This window comes from Elephantulus edwardii, unplaced genomic scaffold (assembly GCF_000299155.1).
Source record: "Elephantulus edwardii isolate Elephantulus edwardi_28Jun2011 unplaced genomic scaffold, EleEdw1.0 scaffold00003, whole genome shotgun sequence".
In the NCBI taxonomy this organism is placed as follows: domain Eukaryota; kingdom Metazoa; phylum Chordata; class Mammalia; order Macroscelidea; family Macroscelididae; genus Elephantulus; species Elephantulus edwardii.
In genome coordinates, this window is record NW_006399753.1 from 15,178,596 (window position 1) to 15,191,311 (window position 12,716).

Genomic DNA, 12,716 nt, shown 5'->3' on the forward strand with positions numbered 1-12,716 from the left:
CTCACCCTCCCTGACTACAAATAACACTCTAGTGGTTCTTACTCCGAGACCTACTAATTATTTTGGCAGTCCACAGTTGTCACTACCACCATGATTCAAAGAAGAAATCAATTCTTCTTTAGTCTTCCTTATTAATTGTTAAACTTTCACATGCATGTGATGTTGTTGTTGTTACGAAGTGCCGTCAAGTTGTAGACAACTCATAGTGACCCTATGAATGAAAAACCTGACCACTGTTCATAGAGTTTCTGGAGGCAAGCCATTTCGGAAGTGGATGCCACTCCTGCTTCCAAGCTTGTTTTAATCATGAAGCTCCACCAAACACTGTCCACCATGGGTAACCATGACCACACTTGACACATCAGTGTCATAGTGTTCAGCATCACAGCAACCATGAGTTACCTCTGTACAGGAATGCACAGACCAGTGCTATACCACATAGAAGAATGTTTGACAAAACATTTAAACCAGGCCTGAGGGCCGCAGATTAAAAACACCCACCTTGGGTTTGGTAGCATAACTTTCTGTCCACTAGGCCAATGTAGCTACTGTTGTTAAGTGCCGTTGAGTCATAGATGACTTATAGCGACCCTATGCTTCAGTCAGATGGACCCTACATTTCTGTCATAAGCATGCAAAAGTTGGACAATGAATAAGGAAGATAAGAAGAATTGGTGCCTTTGAGGTGTACTGAATATACCACGGAATGCCAAAAGAACATTCACACTTGTCCTGGAGGACATGCAGCCAGGTGCTCCTTAGCTGCAAGGATGGGGACACTTCGTCTCACACCCTTTGGGCGTGTTTTCAGGAGAGAACAGTTCTTGGAAAAGGACATCACGCTTGGGGAGATGGAGGGTAACTGAAAGAAAGGAGAATCTTTGATGAAGTGAACTGACCAAGTGCCTTCAACCATGAGCTTGAGCACAGAGGGGAGGTGAGAAGAGCGCAGGATTGAGAAAAATTGTGATCTGTTGTAACACGGTCTGTATGAGTCAGTGTCAATTCAATGACACGCAATAACAACAAGGTAATACGTGAAGTTAGTCTTATATTTCCCAAAATTATATTTCATCCTCAAAAGTTTTATACATACTAAATTAAGATATAAGTATACTATATTATACTAATATATAACTAGTACACTATATTATACTAGATTAAGGATCAGTAACAAAATGTCTAAACAAGTCTAGGTTCTTACATGAATTAAAATAGCCAGATTTTATGAAGATCAATGTATGGCTTGCTTTGCCACATAAATGTCCACCTTCCTAGCTTATCGTTTTTTGAGGACTGGCCTCTCCTGAAAACATATCCGAAGTATATGAGAGAAAGTTTCGCCATACTTGCCTCTCAGGAGCACTCGCATTGCATTTCCTCATTGTCTTGATAGCAGTCCATGATCTATTGAGTACTTTTCTCCAACACCACGATTCATAGCCATAGATGCTTTGGTCTTCTGAACGACAACTTTCAGATGTACGTGAAACAATTGAAAATGCCATGACTTGGGTCAGGTGCATATGAGTCTTTAATTGGACATCCTTGCTTGTCAGAACTTTAAAGACATCCTTGACAGCAGGTTTCCCCAAAGCAATAACATCCTTTGATTTCTTTAGTGTTACTGTGGTAGGTGTTGGTTGTGTATCTCAGTGAAAAGGAGGAAGACTCTCAAGAGCTGTGTTGCCACAGTGACCACAGCAATGAGCTGAGCATGATGGCAGTCATCACGATAGCTCTGGACGAGGCCAGGCTCGGGGCTTCACAGTGTTGCTCTAAGTGACAGAGTACCTCAGGGCACCTAGCGACAACCACATGAAACAGCACACGTCTTTCAAATCCTAATACATTGGCTTTGATATTTTTATATTTGCCCTGCCCAATGTTACTCTGGTTTCTTAGCACGTAAAACAATTCCTTTGTTTGAAAGGAAAATGACAAAAGACACAGAGCGATATTGCTCCAAGCTTTCTAAATAATGAGGCAGGGCACCATGGTGTTTGGCCTCTCTCACTTCACCCCCTACCTGCAAAGTTGTTTTATTTGAAAAGGAAAAAAATGAGCATTATTCTGGCTTTGCATTTCTGCCCAGTTCCTACCCAGTTGACACTTTGGTGTTTGTTTATTTTAATCACGAAGGGTTCTTTTCAGAAAACGCCCAATGGACAGATAAAAAGACAGAGAAACATCCCACGGAATGCCAGGCTTTTTGATAATGTTTGTTCAATAACGTTTTGGAAGTCCATAGAATCACTTTCAAAAATTCCCTATAACCCAATCCTCTGAAGGCCTAAGGCTCATAGCCTGGTTGCCCTCGTTGAATGCTAAATAATTATTAGAATATCTTTTTAAAAGTGGTAATAAAAAGTTCCAAAATGACTTCCCCAGAGAAAGTGCAAGCTAAAGAGTGATATTTTATGTTCTCACAGAATGTTGCACTCACGATTGGTAATACAAGAGGAATTTAGGGGCCAGTGAGATGGTTTTTATCATTTGATCCATGATGTAAATAAAATTAAGAAGGCTTTAAAAAGCTGTTTCATCCATTAACATTACATAGTGTTGGTCTGTGCAGGATTTTAAAGTAAAAATAGGTTTTGGAACATGAATGGATGGGAGTAAAATTCGTGACTCAGAGGGCCCCAGGGCTTTCATTGTGTCAGGAGTCACCATACTGTCGACCGGGAGAGCTTGACAAAATTTACCAGAAATGTGAATCATTGATGTGCAGGCAGCACAGAGGCGGCTACCCTGAGATGGTTGTGGCTTCTAGTGTTTTTGTAGTTATGTCTCCTTGAGTCCAAACTGACTCACAGCTGATTTGCTGCAGATTTTCAGAGGCTGTGCATTGCACAGGAAGAGATTATCTGTCCTTCCACAGAGCAGCCGGCAGCTTCAAATCACGTGCCTTTTTGGCAAACGCAACTCCTTACCCACTTTTTGGGACCTCTCTAAAGTACTCAAGAGCAACGGTGTCTCTCTGGAGACTAAGGTGTGCCTGATACAGGCCATGGTTTTTGCAATCACTTGTTATGCATCAGAGAGTTGGACAATGACTAGGGAGGATAGAAGGAGAATTGACGCCTTTGAGCTGTGGTGCTGGAGAAGAGTATTGAATGTACCTGGACTGCCAAGAAAACAAACAGATTCATCCTAGAGAGGGTTAAACCAGGCTGCTACTTGGAGGCAAGGATTCTGGGGCTTCGCCTGACATACTTTGGACATGTTAGAGGAGAGACAGGTCTTTGGAGAGGGACATCATGCTGGGCAGAGTGGAGGGACAGCAGAGGAGGGGAAGACCCTCTATGAGGTGGATTGATTCAGTGACTGGGGTAATCAGGATGGATGTGTCAGAGGCAGTGAGATTGGCACAGGATAGAGCACGGTTTAGGGCTGTTGTACATAGGGTCCCTATGAGTCGCAAGCGACTCGACGGCACATAACAACAACATACTGGTTTACTTACACAGTTCGTTTATCTTGTTTTTCCAAACTGGATCTTTCCCATTTCCTTTACCCACCCCTCCCTCGACTCATCAAATTGTGAGACCCTCTGATTACCCCCCGGCCCACCCTCACCCGTCTGTTCCTGCCCTCCCCTCTTGAATCCTCATACATGTTTTATTAGTCATCTTGCTATGTCTACAATAACAATCTTTTACATTATTTGTCCTTGTGCTTACCCGCTTGTGTTTTTTTTTTTTTAAAAAAAAAAAGCTTTTGGCAGAGATTGTTGTTGTTGTTGTGTGCCATCGAGTTGCTTGCGACTCATAGCGACCCCTATGTACGAGAGCCCTAAATGCTGTTCTATACTGTGACAACCTCGCTGTCTCAAACACACTCATTACCAGCACCCCAATCACAGAATCGATCCATCTCGTCGAGGGTCTTCCTCTCCTGCTCTGTCCTTCCACTCTGCCAAACATGACGTCCCTCTCCAAGGACCAGTCCCTCCTTGCAACATGCCCAAAGTATGTCAGACGATTCTTCAGAATCCTCGACTCGAAGGAGCATTCCAGCCTCACCCTCTCCAGGACAAATTGTTTGTTTTTCTAGCAGTCCATGGTATATTAAAAACTCTTCTCCAGCACCACAGCTCAAAGGCATCAATTCTCTTTCTATAATCCTTATTCACTGCCCAACTCTCTGACGCATGGCACATAATTGCAAAGACTATAGCCCAGATCAGGCACCCCTTAGGCTCCAGCCTGACGTTGTTGCTCTTCAACACTCTTGAGAGGTCCCTCACAGCTGACTTTCCCATGGTCTCCTGATTTCCTGGCTGATGTTACCAAGAGTATTGACTGTGGAGCCAAGTAAACTAAAACTGTTAACTATCTCAAACTCTTCACCATTCATACTGATGCTGCCAATTGGTCCAGTGGGTGAGAATCTTTGTCTTCTTGACATTGAGCCTCAATCCATATTGGACGCTGCAGTCCTTTGACCTTCTGCAGCAAGCACTTCAGGTCCTCCTCAGTTTCAGCAAGCAGGGTTGTGTCATCTGCTTAACGCAGGTTGTTGATGACTTTTCCACCAATCCTGATGCCACATTCCTCCTCATACAGCCCAGCGTCTCGGATGATCTGTTCTTCATACAGATTGAAAAGGTATGGAAACAGACTAATTCCTGACTTGATGACAACTTTCAGGACTAGAAAATATTAGACTTCAAGGTATATTTCATCAACCAAGAGGTAGACGTTATAATAGCTGGTAAAGGCAGTCTCTTGGCTATCACAAGAGCTTCTCATGACTGTGCCTTTAAATCTTTAGGTAGACTCATGGATGAGCGTAGATGCACCTGAAGCGGATGAGGATGACCTATGACTTCTGTTTAGCTTGGACACACTCTGTTTTGCTGACTTAGATAAAGTAACTTACCATGTTGGGACTACCATGTGTCCAGGAACTATGGTGGCCTGAAGCCCACTCCCAGGTAGGGACAGACAGTCTCGGTCCAACAGCAGTTGGACAACTAAAATTCTCCACTAGTTATGTGAGCGTGGAGGCCAATTGTTCTTCTGGTTAGTGTTTTGGTAAGAGTCTAGCCTGATCCGACAACACCTGGATTGCAGCCTGACAAGAAACTATAGGACAAAGCACTCAACTAGTCAAGACAAGATTCCAGACCCACAGAAATCATGAGGTAACCCTCTAACACATATGCGGTTCTAAGCACAAGTGGGGGTAATTATGTTGCAGCCATGAATAGCTAACACAACCTGCAAACCTGAGAGTCATAAGAGAGACTAACGACCTTCTGGGTCACTATGAGGCATCTAGCTAGTTACTCTTCTATCTTTGAAGAAAATCACTGATTGTTTTGTCACTGTTTCGTTCTTCTTTGTATTCCGTTTCTCCTCTTTACTGCCATCTAAACTTACTCTTTATTTAACATTTTAGAAACTGACTAAATAGAACCTTTCCAATTTGGAGATCTGATGAATTGAAGTGCTCACAGTAGGTGACAATAGCCAACATCCTCGTTTCTCGGAAAATGTTTTCCTCCTCCTGTATATATATATGTATATTTTTTTTAATTCACTCTACTTTAACTACCTGTTATTGGGGAGAGCTTCTAGGCTTTCCTTTTTAATTCAAAATGAGATCAGTTCTGAAATAATAAATTCAAAATTGTCAGTTTATTCATTGCATCCATTTCTCCCAGCTCGTTCACTCATTGGTTCCCACTGATCCCATTTTTAACCGTACTGAGATCTCTTTTCTATGGGCTACTCCATTTTTCCTTGCCAGCTGCCCCCTGCCTTCTTCATCCAGCGATGATGTCAATGTGCAGATTTAGTCCCAGGTAGCCCTGGGTTAGAATCTCAGTCATTACTTACTGGCTGTGAGGCAAGACCAAGTTATTTAACCTTGCTAAAAACTCAATCCAATTCTCTGTAAAATAGGGATAATAAGTTGTTACTGCCTGGGATAATTGTGAGCACTAGACTATGATTATTCATGTAAAACACTTATCACAGTGCCTGGAACATCATAGATAGCTAGTAAATGCTGTTCATTAATACCTTAATTTATAGAGCTTATATTTGGTTAAATGCACCACTAAAAATTAACACACAATATCTGAGAATGATTTGCCTTATTCTACTTCTGTGATACTTGCTGAGGGAAGTTTAAAACTTAAAGTAATCCAGTTTTCTACATTTTCTCTACATAGTCCTTTGCACAAAACTACCAGGGAAAATATTGCATGGCCCTGATGCTTAACATGCCCACAAATAATGTTGTCGTTGTTGATTGCTGTTAAGCTGAGCACAACTCATAGCAACTCTATGAACACAAGGTCTGAAGCCTTTGTATAATTATTGCCATTTATGAACGTTCATAGAGTTTCCAGAGGCTTGTGGTTTAGGAAGTGGATGCTCCGCTGGCTTCCAAATGTCCACAAATACTACATGGTTTAAAGATCAAGGAAGGCACGTGTCAGAGTTCTATCTTTTCTTCAAACTTATTCAGCATGTATACTGAACAAATTACCCAAGGAACCGGGCTGCGTGAAGAAGAGCATGACTTCAGGTCTGGAGGAAGATTCATCAACAACCTACATTATGCAGAATGAGAGATTTCTCTTCAGCCTTGTTACTCCTGCAGGAACTTGAGCTCACAGGACAATGGACAACACAGCCCCAGAGAGATGGGCACACGCAGTGGCAGCAGGACAGGAAGGATTGACTCAAAGAACTCGAAGTTTCAAATGGATGTTGTTGTGGACTGTTGAGTCAGAACTGACCCACAGCTGACCTCCTAGAGGGTTGTCAGAGGCAGGTAATCTCGCAGGAGGAGATTGCCCATCCTTCTCCCACTTTCTAAAGGATGCTAGGAATTATCGTTGCCCAATGGAGCCTTTCATTGAGACAGCCGGGGCTTCGAGGAAGTGATTCAAAGCCTTGGAGGAAACACTTGAAGTTAGCATTTTCCAGCTTCCACTGGGAATGAACTCAAGGTGTCCACTGAAATTAGGGTGTGGCCCGAGTAGAGATGTGTGGAAGGAGTGCTGTGCATGGAGAAGGTCGTGAGACGGGGAGCTGGATGGCAGGACAACGAGGGGGGCCCCTCACTGACCAGTCAGTCCAGTTTTGTTTGAGTGAGCGACACCTGAGAGACCTCTGCGCTGGTTCTATGAACTCACAATGACTGGATGAGGAGTAGATCTGAACCCTGTCCTATCCAGTGCCATTCTCACAGTCTCTGACATGCCCGAGCCCATTGCTGCAGTCACTGTGTCAATCTGTCTTAAGGATCTTCTTCTCTTTCATTAACTCTCCTTTCCAAGCATAATCTCTTTTTCCAAGGAGTGTCCTTTCCTTGCACAACATGCCCAAGGTAGCATCCTTATCTCTAAGAACCACTCCGATTTCACTTTCTCTAAGACGTATTTATTGGCTTGTTTGGGGTTTTGTTTGTTTGTTTGTTTGTTTTTGACAGTTCATGGGATACTCAGTACTCTTTTCTGACACCACAATATGAAGGCATCAATTCTTCTTTTGCTACCTTTCACTTCCAACTTTCAGATGCATAGAAAATAGTGGGAAAGATCATGGCTGAATCAGATGCACCTTAGTCCCTAAATTAACATCATTGCTCTTTTGCATTTTGGAGAAGTTCTTGACAGCAGACTTTCCCCAGTGCATTATGTCTTTTGACTTCTTGACTGTTGTTAACAAGGGTGTTGATTGTGAATCCAAGTAAGATGAAATTGTTGGCAACTTCAAACTTTTCTCCATCTATCATGGTGCTGCCTATTGGCCTTGCAGTGAGGAATTTTGCTTTCTTGTTTTGGGGATGTAATTTGTATCAGGAACTAGGTGGTATATTCAGACAGCCCAAAGCGCAGCATTTGGAAGCAGGAGTGGCATCCACTTCCTAAGCAACATGCCTCTGGAAACTCTATGAACTTTGAGAACTGATGATAGCTATAAAAAGGCTTCAGGTCTTTTGTTCATAGAGTCACTATGAGTTGTGCTTGACTCAATGGCAATCAACAACAACAAATGCATCCTTGATCTTTAAACCAGCTGCAGGATAGGGTGGAATGTGTGTAGTGACAATGGCTGGCCTTGCCAACCTAAGTGGCCTCTCTGACCTAGGTTGTACAGAACTGTGCATCTCTTGGTCTGGGCCCAGCAGCTCTGGCAAGAGCTGCTTGCAGAGCAGAAAGAGTGATTTCTTCCTGCATTGAGAAAAGTAGTTTGCAGAGCAAGGAAAGCCTCCGCCAGGAGACACTGCTGTAGAAACTCAAGGATAGAATTGGGAGAGTCAGCTCTAAGGACCCACTGTCAGCGGGCACCAGGATTAAGACTCCACATTCAATCTCCTGGGTGAGAGGAGAAGGTGAGATTGAAGGTGTCAAAATGTAAAAACGAATGCTGGTATAGTATAGTGAGCTTATGGAAATAGTGTGCAGAGATTGTGAGATATGGAAAACTGTACAACATGCATGTTATTTGTATAAAATACAGTACATTCCATGCTTCAAGTAAGTCTATTAAAAAAATGGAGCTGCCATTTTCTCCCTTGTAGATCACCTAATTTTGTCAATTCCTCAAAATAGTGTGTTGGATATTCTGAGGATCTAAAACATATTCTCTAGCAGTGACGGCTATGAGTAAGTGCATTCATTGTGACCCATTTAGCTCAATTTAGAATCTTTATGTGAAATTGACAGAAACAAAAAGCCTTTCTTGAATGTTCCAGCATAAAGCCTTACCTTGCAGATAGGAAGAATTGAAAATGCTTTATCTTTAAAATGATTTTGAATTTGAATATACAGAACCCAAACTGAACGGCTGCCCCCAAGTTGTTCTCTAGTACCAAGCGCTATAGGACGGAACAGAGCTGCTTAGAAGGCCGTCGTTCTTTACAGAAGCAGATGCCTCCAACTTTCTCCCAGGAAGCAGTCGGTGGGTTAAAAACACAGGCTTGGGCCGGCAGACAAATGCTTTAGCTGCAGTGCCACTAGTACTAGAGTTGTTTTGAATAAACTAAAGCAAAAGTCACTGCATGGAATCCAATCTGACTCACTCTAGAAAATGATTCATCATTTGCACGAGTCTTAAAACAGTCTATTAAAAAGCTCATTTTCATCTTTTCTCTTTATTTCTTACACGTCTTTGCCTACATTTGGAAGGGGTAGAGTTCTGACGCATCATCCCTTCTTAAGTAGAGAAAGGTTTTTTTGTTTTCTCAAAGTCCAGATTCACTTTAATTTAGTTCATTCTAAAGCTCATTTGCCTTGAAATTAATTTTTTAAATTATTCAAATGAACTATTGCCTGGAGGAGGCAGTCACGGAAACAATATCCTAAGAGCACTATTGAAAAGAAAAGAACAAACTGAAGAAAAAAGTTTAATAGACACATCTTGTAGTATTCAAACAAAGAGCTGCGATTCGTTCTAGAGCCTATTGTGTCATTAATTTGTTAATCATTCCATTCATTTTTACACAATTATTATATACTGTTACTGATGTATCTAAATTTGATCAAGTTTATTACACATGTTCAAATCCCTCCTGCCTGTATTGAATTTCTTTTACCTCTCTGGTTTTTGAGAGACATAAACACAAACACGTTCTATCCTCCTCTGTTCCCTGAGTGTGTTACTCTCTCTACCCACTCACACTGGCAGTCTCCACCAACACTGAGATACGAATTCTCTTTTCTCTCTCATAGCGTTTCTCCAGCATTTTTGTCTGCAATTGTTGCTATAATTTCATGACCTTCAGATCCACATTTTTTTTTCTCTCTTTCATAGTTTATGCAGGTCTGAATTTATCTGAGAGAAGAAATCAGCAGGCTGATTTCTTTTTTTATTTCTTTTCTATCATTTTTTTTAATTAATTTAAATGAAAATTTACAGACTTTGGATTTCCATTCATTCATTGCTGCACTTTTATGCCTGCCCACCCCTCCCAACCCCAGTACACTCTTCTCTTTGAAAAGTAAAAGAAAGTTCCCCCATTGTTTTACAATCCCTCCCCGCCAGCTCCACTCCACTATGCAGCCTTCTTTCTGGACTCCTGTCATAAACCCATCGGCCTTGGGAGTCACATCATCCACCATCCTCTTATCCTAATCTACCTTCTCAGAGAAGTCACGGAACAGCTTTGGAGAGGACTAATGTCCTTACAATATTAAGTCAACTCTCAGAGGGATGTGAGAATCTCTTCACTTATCCAGCTCTATTTTATAAGCTTTAACAGGGTTTAAAAATTTTTCTGGTAAAGGTATTGTGCATTTTATTAGGTTAATATCTATATACTTTATAGTTTTTATAAATGGTGTCTCATTGTCTACGACCTGTTCTAATTGCCTTTTTGCTTGCATGGAGAAGGACTATTGATATTTTTATGTTCAGAAAGCTTGATGAACTTCCATTCTTTCAGTCTGTTGATTTTGCTGGATGTCCTATGCAAATCGCTGCATTTTCTTTACGTAAGAAAGAGCTCTGGTGATACAGCTGGGAAAGCATTTGATTGCTATCCAAAACATTAGCTCTTTGCTCTTACAAAGAATATACACTTTCTGATGCAAGATTATATATCTGTATAAAGTCAGGATTGTTACACATGCTGTTTAAATTGTCCACAAAGTCTCTGTTTTCCCAGGAGAGAAGATGAGGCTGTTTTCTTCCATAAACACTGCTTCTAGAGAGAAAGAGAAAGCAGTCGGCTCTCATAAAGATTTACATACTTGGAAACTCTATAAGGCAGGTCTCTTCTGTATTAAACTGTTTCTGTGAGTGAGAATCAACTTAATGGTGGTGGGCTTATGTATAACAAAGTTTTACTCTTCAATTTTTCGTATGATCTACATATGGAATTACGTTTACAGTAGACTTTTAGGAGATAGCATTTATCTGGTTAACAAGTTCTTTTTAAACTTGTGGTTGTTTTTGTTATAAACATGAATGATAAAATATGCTTCTGAATCTATTAATAAAACTCATAAATTAATAATTCATAATATATTAATAAGATCAGATCCCCCACTTTTGCCATTAATATAATAAATGATATTGACATATGAATTATGCTGATTTATCCTCAGTTTCTTGGTATGAACCGTATTCATCATTGCAAAGTTATTGAAATACTGGATCTGTTTACCTAATATTTGGTTGAAGGTATGGGCATTTATATCCATCAGTGAGAGAGGCATACAATTTGTATTTTTGTGTATTTTCTTAATTTCCTTTGAGAACCTAGTTTGTATAAGAATCATAAAATGAGATTTTTTTGTGTTGTTTTTTTCTTTCTTTCTCTTTGGTCTGGATAACTTATGCACAATTAAAACTATCTGTCCCTTTTGAAATTTTAATAGAATGTTTTGAAATTGTCTGAGTTGTTGGCTATATCATTCAAAGGTAGAATTCAGAGAATAGTTTAAGTAGATAAAGGTAATAAAATTATTAAATAAGAGGAAGAGAACTCTGAGACGTACAGATGGAACAGATACATGCAAGACTCACCCCGTTAAGGAATAAGGCAGAGCATTCAAGGAAGAAAATTCTGTTCCCACCAGAAGTTGAGATTTAGACTTGAAGTTGGCAAGAGCAAGGCTGTAGCTCTCTGGATGGTGTGAATTCTTGGGGTTACAGGGCAAGCTTGGCAGGCAGAACGTGTGTCCTGGGGGCTGCTGGCAGAACTCGATGCAAAGTCTGTCATTAGGTTCTGCTGAAAATCGTCAAGAAGCCACTAACTAGGGTGCCTGCTAGACTTTACGGAAAGCTTGATAGGATGCTGGTTGGATTTGTGGAAAACTGCCTGTAGGAATATTCTTGAAATTTGCAGAGTGAGGAGGGGATGACTGGCACACAAGTGGAACTAATTAAGAAGTTTCCTGTTGGGACAACTTTAAGACTCATTGGAAAATCAACAGGGGTTCTGATAAATTCATCACTGACCTTCTGTGGTTATGAATTCCCTCAGAAGGTAGATAGGCTAGGAGGATGGTAGATGAGGTAACTCCTAAGGCTGTCTGGTTGGTGCCCCTGAGGACTACTCTGGAGACAGAGCAGAACTGGAAGGAGAACAAGTGTCCCTCAGGCAGCACTCAGTGTTTTGTGCACCAGGAAAAAAAAAAAAAGAAAACACATAGAAACCAGAAAGAGAAGCCAGTTTTCTCAGTGTTTCCTGCAGAGAACATCCTGACAAAGCCTGACACCATGCCGCCTGGCCAAGAAGAAATGCTCGTAGGTCCAGCTCTAGTACCACAAATTAGGAAAATGAAGTGAAGCCTGAGACTGAGAGCCAGTAATTTAGCAGCTAACCTAGGAGCTTTGTATTTTGTTGTGATGCAGGAATGAAATTGCAAAGGTTTGACTGTGTGGATCATAACAAACTGTGGCTGACTCTGAGAAGAATGGGAATCCCAGAACATTTAATTGTGCTAATGCAAAACCTATACTTAGACCAAGAGGCAGTCATCAGAACAGGGCAGGGCAACACTGCATGGTTCAAAATTGGGAAGGGTGTAAGCCAGGGATGTGTCCTATCTCCATACCTTTTCAACCTGTATGCAGAACAGATTATCCAAGAGGCTGGGCTCTATGAGGAGAAGTGTGGCATCAGGATTGGTGGAAGATCTATTAACAATCTGCGTTATGCAGACGACACAACCCTGCTTGCTGAAACTGAGGAGGACCTCATGCACTTGCTGCAAAGGGTCAAGGACTGCAGCCTTCAGT